This window comes from Zosterops lateralis (genome assembly GCF_965231275.1).
Source record: "Zosterops lateralis genome assembly, chromosome: 5".
In the NCBI taxonomy this organism is placed as follows: Eukaryota; Metazoa; Chordata; class Aves; order Passeriformes; family Zosteropidae; genus Zosterops; species Zosterops lateralis.
This window is the reverse complement of record NC_139766.1, coordinates 58,509,803-58,517,475: the sequence shown is the minus strand read 5'-3', so window position 1 is coordinate 58,517,475 and position 7,673 is coordinate 58,509,803.

Genomic DNA, 7,673 nt, shown 5'->3' with positions numbered 1-7,673 from the left:
GGTTTGCTGAGAAAACAAACCTTGAAAACTAAAAATAATTTGACTTAGTCCACATGCTTTTTAACCTCTGCTTTAGTGAAATGGCACACCATATGCCAGATTTGATGGCATGTGGCCAATTCCTGAGTCTCAGAAGGCTGAAATCCATCAGTGTACCTAGAGAAACGAAAGAAGATTCTGGAGACCTCTCCTTGTAATGTTCATCACATGGAATTAAGGCATTGCACTTTTTTTTTGCTGCAATAGCCTGGTTATTGGACCTGCTGGCATTGTCCTCAGGCTCCATAAACAAAGAGTAGGAAGGGAGCAGTCCCTACCAACATTTGTGTTTAAACAGCAGGGGAAGGCAGCTGGGTTGACCCCTTCTCTCACTACACAATAGTGGGGAAAAACACTGAAAACTTATCATGACAGGCAGCCACCCTGTGTGAGCTGAATAGCACCTGGACCGAGGCAAGACTCGCACATAAACACATACTCTTATTTATTGTGCCCAAGTGTCCCCTCCATGCTTGCATGAATAATTCACAAAGCCATTAATGTTAAATGGGAAGAAAAAAAGTCAATTCTGTTATTGAGTTGCTTGAAAAACCACCTTCTCTGCCTGGGACAGCAGGAAGGAGACACGCCTGCTCATCCAACAGTCTCCTGGTGACAGAGCTGCTGCCAAAGTCCTGTCATGACTGTGCTGAAGTTCGGCCTTTGCACAGATCTTGCACTCCCATCAAAGAATAGTTGGCTGTTAACTGCAAAAATTGTAGACTTATTTAAAAAAAAACAACAAACCTGCTTGATCTCTTTACCAAGTGCCCTTTGCCTTTCAAAGATAAAGCTCTTATAAACTGCTGATCACCTAGATACTGACAATTTAGTTTCAAATTGATTGCATAATTACATTTTATTTGTTTGCACTGTAATCTGTGAGGGCATAAAATTTCTCTGCCTAACTTTTACCAGTGAGCCTGTTTTCCTAAGAGAGGAGGATTTTTTTTGTTCAAGCACTAAGACCATACTTTCAGTATGGGCAAGATAGCATGATTCCATTGAAGATAAAGAAAGAATGCCAGTTTAAAAAAATTTCCATGCTTTAATTTTTTCAAGGCCTATTTTACGTAGAAAGGCTACAGTTAGTCATGTTTCTAGTGGAGTATTTTCCAAAAAGAAACATCCCATATGAGAATATACCAGTGTTGCTATATTTGGAAGAAAACACTTTCATATATCCTTATTTTTCAATTTATTTCACAAAGTACAGTGCATACCGAAAAGGCTGAGGTTGAAGTGATATGTTTCAAGTTTACCTAAATCAGGTGCTTCAAATGGATGCAAAAAGTTTGGTTGGTTTTTTTCTTTTACTTTGTGAGAAGTTTCAGAGATTCTTAATTTTTGTCCTATTAATACTAGCAACAGTGTATTTTTATATCTGTAGCAAGAATATCTTTATTGTCCAAATAAACATGACTTTGTGATGTAACACATGCTTTTAATGTGGGGTAGATTGAATCAAAGGCAGAGGGAAAGGATCAGTCTTACCACAATGCTTTCTAAATATTTTTGTTGGATTTTTATTTTGTTTGTTTGGCACACTTATTTTATCCCCCCTAATTATCAGCACCTCTCAAATTTTGGTGGTAGAGAACATGGCTGTAAGCTTGGTTTTCAAGATGGGGAAAATCTTGTTAAACCAAGCTGGGAAAGAGAGCCTGTACCTCATGAGGCAGTCCCAGTCTCCCTTTGCTAAGTCATTGTGTGTGTTATTGGCTTCTGGTGGGTCAGATCTAATAAAAAGTAGCATTTCATTTGTCTCCTGTCACTGGAGCCAGGCAGCTTCAGAATATCAAACAATTTCATCTCATGTAAATATCAGTATTTTATTGCAAGTAAATAGGGTCAGGGTGGTTATCTCAGTGCTCCCTTTTATCTTGTGCTGTTGAGGAATGGCAGGTAGCCAGCAAACCACTCGGGGGAATTCTGCACTCTCTCATCTGTCTTCTGGCTGCAGGCAGGTCATGCTTTCTCTCTACCACTGTATTTGCTATAACTCACTGTAAAAATTGATACCTTTTATACAAGGAGTCAGATGTTTTCAGCTTCACTTTGTATCCTAAGTGGAATTTTACTGTCTGCTGTCATGGACTTCCAATACCTATTACACTGAAAATAAATAGAAGTAGTTTGGCTGCCACACAGCCTTTGAGCCTGACAGGGTGTGCTGACAGAGCTGCAGCGTTCTGTGTTATCTCCAGCAACACCAGGGGCTTGTAAGCACTGTGTGCTTCATGAACACAGCACCCAGGCATGCCCCACCTCAAACAATTTAATTTCCATAGTTTAGAAATTCAGGTTTCTAGGAATTTTTATATCAATCTCTCTCCATCTAACCCCTCATAGGTGGACTTCAGAAAATTATGTTGATAAAACACTGGACAGAGTGGTCATTTGAAGTGTAAGAAACTTCAATTGTTATTTCATTGAATGCATGTACATACATCTTATTAAAAGTCATAAATTATATGAGAAAAAGAGGCTGCCCATAACCACAAATGATGAGCATTTTAGGAAAACAAAAAAATCTATTATATAATTGATAAACGCAGTACTTAATATATGAACTAATGAATGCTTACCAAAGAGGTTGCTTGTCTGTATAAACTTAAAAGATAGTTATTAATATCTATCCCTTTTAAAAAGAAATACACCTTTCCCAATTACTTAATAACCTACTTCTTAAAAGTTTGATATGCAAGGATATAGTACTTTTCCCAATATTACTCTGATTAATAGCCACAGTTTAGGTATTACACATCTTTCATCACATGCATCTTTCATACTGTCAAATAGAAATACCAGGGGATATCAACTGATGTCAATAATCCACAACTGCACACAAATCATGACTACTGATTAGTAAAGCAATTATCATATTAAAAGAGTTCAACAGGGCTCAACATACTGTAAAATTAGGAATCAGTCAATACCACAGCCATTACCTAGAATAGCATTGATTGGATGTACTAAACGTGAGCCTTGATGACAATTGATCACAATGAACTCTGCTCACAGAGGAGTCTGGTACACTAATTGAGGAGCCATCCTTAAACAGAATAATAAATAGAGGAGGAGGGGAGAGGAGAAATGATTACAAAGCCAAGGTCCTGCCTGTCTGTGCAACAAAACAATAAAAACCAGAGAGCCAGGAAGGCCTCTGTGTGCTGGATGTCCACCAACTTTCAAGCCTCCTTTTCCAACACCAAATGAACCTCCTCACAGGTCATCTCCACAATCTGTGCCACAGCTGGGAAATCTGCTCAAAGGAGTCTGAACAACATCTCAGCAGGAACATTTCCAAAAGCAAATCCCATAAAGAGGCCAGAAACCCCAAAGGTCTCACCTGTGACACATGTGACCAATCTCCATTGGTCTGCTCAAAATCAGGCCTCAGACTGCACATGTAACCAAAATATGTTCCTTAGAGTGAGGAGGTACCCAGGCTGCTTTTCTTTGTTTTGTTCAGGGTAAGCTGCACATGGAAGAGTTTGAGTGAAACTCAGTTGTTAATTTGGCACTAACAGTCTTTAGTTCTCACTACAGCTCAAGGAAATGCATGCTGGTAGAAAACAATTTCCAAACATCTTCATTATCCTGAAAACTTATTGTGAAAGCATGCCCAGCCCCAGATCAAGATCAAACAGCATCAAAGTACTGAAGAAATTCATCCCAGCAGAGACAAAGATTGTACTGCCTCCAGGATCACCCCAGGTTTGTCACCTCTACTGTGTGTTAAAATATGAAAAATAAAAGCTCAAGGGTTAGACCCTCACCTGATTTTGAATGAACTAAAGGACAGAAATAGTTCTGATTTTGATTTGTGACAGGGAAGAGATGGCCTAGAGAAACCCTACACAGCAAAGGCTGCTGAAATTCAAGCAAGCACAAGTTTTGTGAGTAGTAAGCCACGTCCAGTGTTCGAAAATGTAGTGTTTAGGGTACACAACGTTATTGCTACGTTTTCATGGTTTCCTGGAAATGGGAGAGCAGGCTGTGCCAAGAAGTTTGCTACCACTGACTGGACGCCGCCAGATGGCCCCCGTTGCACATCTCTTCTGATGCTCAGTGGTGCACCTTGAACAGGCAGCCAGCCGGGCAAAGTCGGAGATGAGCATTTAAAACATTCCCAAATGTAAGACAGCAGTGGAAAAAGACATTTGGAGCCAAGGGAATAAAAGACTTGAGCTCCACCAATCATTACTGCAGGTATGTTACAGGGAAAGATTACTATAAAAATGAGCACACTGCCTGAATTTCATTACGGACCTAAAGGAGGACTTTTTAAAATATATCTGTTTTTCCATCCACACAGCTGTTAAAACAGTGGTATCTTCAAGAATGAGAAGCAGCAGCTATTTGCATTCTCTGTCCCAGCCACATAGCAAGAGGGAGTTATTTTAATTCATTGATTACAACCTACATTAATTTTCAACTTGTGGCTCATTTCCTGAGGCTCGAATTTGGGATGCATGCACCCTGGACCTCTGTAGTTTGTTGCAGTTGCCTGATGCATTAGTGCAACAGCAACAGTTAGCATCCCTCATATGCTTCATGCATAGGTACCAGCCAGCAGCACCAAATTACAAAGCAAGGCTACCTAGAATGTAGGTCTTCCCTGCATTTATTAGCTGTACTATATTTAATTTGGAGATGAGGCCATCCAGTCAATTAAAAGAACAAGGTTCTTTGGTTAAGGGAAAATACATTAAATGGTAAACAACAGAGGAAATTTGTGCTCTGGAGGAAGACAGAGCTCACAGGCTTGTCCAAGATGATGTTACATCTTGTCTGTGTTGTTTGCACAGCTACCAGCTAGTAAATAAATTTTAAAAAATAAAACAAGCACAAACACTACTTACACTGACAGGGTTTGGGATTTTTTTGGTCTTTTCCTTGATTCGCTTTGTTTTGGGCATTAATTGCCTGATCCACCCAAATACTCCACTTGTTTCCATTTTAGCCTATCATTTGTCACAAATGAGCGTGAGACCATGCTGCATTTGATTCTGCAAAGGTACATGGTAAGAAAGAGGAGCTCTAATAGTTTAGAAGCCTGGTTCCTGCAAGATCAGTGAAAGATACGTAAAGAGGGGGAGTCACACGAGTGCAAGATCCTTGATTGTGAAAAAGAACCTGTTTCTCAGCTTCCCACTCATGTTGTTGTCATAAGAACATGTTCTTTTTTACTGTTACCATGCCCTCCTGGTGGAGGAGGAAAACACACTTATCTGGGGAGACCTTTTGGATTATAATCAATTCCTCCATAACCTTGGCAGTCTAAGGGCAATATACAATTTCAGATGAAAGCAATTGCCAAGGCCTCTGCTGATATATTCTGTATTTCATGCATTTCAAGAGAAAGAAAGGAGGAGGTAGAAGGTAGGTAGAGAAAATAACACCAAAAATCAGAAACACTTCTTTAAAGCAGGGCAAGACAAAGTAGTTTCTATTTCAAGTCAGATTGGCATTTTTACCAGCAGCTAACAAAGCACACTCCACTTGTAATTGGCAAGTTTGTGGGTTCATCACTTGCTTTATATTTCCCCATTCTATATGTAAGTACCCACTTCACAGTTTTCAGCTTGTTTTGCTAAGACAGCCAAAAATGGCTGAGAAAATACTGACAATCCATCCTCTCAGAGATGACACATAATACTCGGAGATCTGAGCTTTACCTTTACACAACTTGGAGTCATAACCATAATGAGGATCACACATTCCAAGGCTCCTCTTGATGAGCTGGAGAAGTGTTGTAGGACAGGAAAAAAGTGCACATCAATATCCTAATTTCATACAGAAGCAGAAAATTTCTCTTCCAGCAGTTGTTCTTTATCTCCCCATATTTTCCTGTGTCTGGCCCCACTTTTTGCCTATTCAGTCTCCCATTTTACCTCTGAGAAGGAAGAAAGCACACAGTAGTGTGGTAAGAATGCTCTCAACACTTGCCTTACCGCAGTCTTTGTCAGCAACTCTCAGAAATCAGTCACACAGAAAGAAAAACTCACAGTTTTAAACTTTAGCACACTGAAAACATTTGAGTTATCAGGATTTTTAAATCACATTTCTTCACATTTTTATACCTAAGAAAATAAATCAACAGCTTAAACAACTATGGAAGCACATCTTACTATAGTTGGGGGCAGGAAGACCTGTTCCACAGCAGGAGAGCCTCAAGCAATTTTCCTTCCTGCCTTGTGGTTTTCTTTTAGCCTGGGGGGCTAAAAGCTGTGCAAAAGGCAGATTCTCCTGCTGCTTACCCATGACACCAACACTTAGACTGAGTGATCCACCAAAGAGATTCACATACCTGTAGCAATGCCAGGCCTGGCCACAGAAGAGGAGAGCTCAGTTCCGTGCTACCTCTGCACCGTGCAGCCTCAGGGCAATTATCACTTCTGGTAGCCCCTCCACTGGATATTGTTTTTCTAGACTCTCCAGAGCTGGGCAGAGTTGTATCTGTGCATCTCTCCCTCTGAAGAATGTATTTGTACTCACCAAGACTGATCCTCTGTCTTTTCTGAGACTTCAGTCAATGAGCTGCTGTCACATAAACATTATTAATTGTTCTTACCAAGGTCTGTCTTAAGAGCACCTGAGCCAAAACAGCAGCTATTTGTGTGTGTTTCATTGGGAACATTCAGATAGTTAAAGAAGCCTGATCCTTCCACATGGGAGCTACTTACCAGGAGAGCAAATATTTTATACTGATAAATACTGTAGAAGACTGAAATACTCCCATTGGATACATCTTAAGTGCACTTGCTCTGTTCCTGGAGGATGAGCTTGCCAGAGGCCAAATCCTCAGCCTTCACATCCAGTGGTAACACAAGCAAGCAGCTATCCAGAAATAACAGCAACAGAGGACAGTGGATGTCACATCATAGGTTTTCTTTAATTTGTGCATTGCATACAAGCAGACTCAAAAAGGGATCTAACAAAACCATAAGATATGATTTAAAAACACAAAATATTTTCTATGACACTGTCCTTGTCTGTGATTAATTTACCTCAGTTTCACATACCCAGGTATCAGGGACATGCTGCCCTGGACACTGTTCTTCTCTTTGTCACAGCAGAAAACTTTCTACAATGCCATCCCTGGTCTTGTGACATGGAGGAGAAATTCAGCGTCTGCTTTTTCCCTCTGACATCTAACACTTCCTCCCCAACATGCAATTCATAAATCATATTTTGGTGAAATGCTTCATGTCTTCTGACATCAGGAGATCTATCTCTAGAGCAACATGGTTGCTGTGGCTCACAGGAATATTGCTAGTCTAAGTCCCTGAGAGAGTGTAGCAGCACAGCAGTAATTTACTGTAAGTAACCATTTAAGTCCTCAAGGTATTGCAAATATTTTAAAGTGGTATTTTAATGAACATAATTAATTTTACTGAAGATTCTTCTCAGCATGAGGGAGAATTTTATTAGCATATTTTATGTTTTCCTAATTATAAAATTATAGTACTTTGCTTTAAAAAAGGGTATCTCTTTAGGGTTTCCCTGCTGTGTCACATGCAAGGTATCTTACAGGGACAGAAGGAAAACATATTGGGTTTAATATAAAACCAGTCTATTTTCTGGTAGAGATAGGTCATGGAAAAATGAGATAAAATAAATAGCAT